At 48.5% G+C, this 1,186-nt stretch overlaps 1 non-coding gene across 1 annotated transcript; it reads left to right on the forward strand.

Moving 5' to 3' along the window:
- Positions 1–538: 538 nt before the first annotated feature.
- On the forward strand, positions 539–610 carry TRNAF-GAA (transfer RNA phenylalanine (anticodon GAA)). Its single transcript has one exon. It is a non-coding gene; the product is annotated as a tRNA-Phe (tRNA).
- Positions 611–1,186: the final 576 nt, after the last annotated feature.

Consider the following 1,186-nt stretch of genomic DNA (forward strand, 5'->3'; position numbering starts at 1 on the left):
GAGAGGCACTGAGATGGTTTAAAGGATAGAGAACAACACGTGAGAACCCATTTAGGACTGGGGTAGTGGGGAGGTGATGAAGACTGGGAGGCTCCCGAGGCAGTGAATCCAAGTTCCTCTGCAGCCTGAAGTTAGTGATATCAGCCTGAAGAGAAACCTCGGTTCACTGGTTTCTCCCCACCTCCTCCTCCAGTCTCTCAACAGGTTATTTCCTCTGGTGAATCCCATCATGAGCTGTTTTTCCCTGGGTTATTATTTGGGGTCTGTAGGGGAATTCTGACTACCCTGGCTGGGAGTCACCACATTGTCTGAAAAGACCATGTTGACTAAGTGTTAGGTTCAGTGATATTATCTCCAAGCAGGTCGGGTGTGGCAGCTTGGTGGGGGAAGTTCTGATCTTAGACTCAGAGTTCCCTGGTCTCCAGTCTTGGCTCTAGTAGGAGCTGGGTGTCAGCTGGGCAGGTCCTTCAGCTCTTTGATATTTTGGAGCACCAGCTCTGTACTGCAGGTTCACAGAAGCTAGACCTTCTATTGGGCTTCCCTGGTGGCTCAGAGGTTAAAGCATCTGCCTGAAATGCAGGAGACCCAGGTTCAATCCCTGGGTTGGGAGGATCCCCTGGAGAAGGAAATGGCAACCCACTCCAGTACTCTTGTCTGGAGAATCCCATGGAGGGAGGAGCCTGGTAGGCTAGAGGCCATGGGGTGGCAAAGGGTCGGACACGACTGAGCGACTTCACTGACTTCACTATACCTTCTATTCTCATGAGCCTGATGTGGGTGATAGTATTCCCATTTTACAGATGGTGAAATTGAGTCTTTTGGAAGCAAAGTGACTTTCTCTCTCCTTCCTTCCTCTCCTCCCTCCTCTCCTTCCTTCCCTTTCCCTCCCTCCCTCCCTCTTTCCTCCCCTCCCCTCCTTCCTTCTTCTCTCTTTTCTTTTTTACTGGATTTTTACTGGAGTATAGCTGCTGTACACTATAGTGTCCTTTTCTACTTACAGCACAGTGAGTCAGCTGTAGCATACATATGACCCCTCTTTTCTGAATTTCCTTCTCTTTAGGTCACTGCAAAACATTGAGTAGAGTTCTCCATGCTATACAGTAGGTTCTCATTAGTTATTTATATCTTATTATACCCCTCCTCTTCTTGATCACTCTATCACTCTTGCGGATATGCTTTGAGTGCC

This window comes from Ovis aries, chromosome 7 (genome assembly GCF_016772045.2).
Source record: "Ovis aries strain OAR_USU_Benz2616 breed Rambouillet chromosome 7, ARS-UI_Ramb_v3.0, whole genome shotgun sequence".
Classification (NCBI taxonomy): Eukaryota; Metazoa; Chordata; class Mammalia; order Artiodactyla; family Bovidae; genus Ovis; species Ovis aries.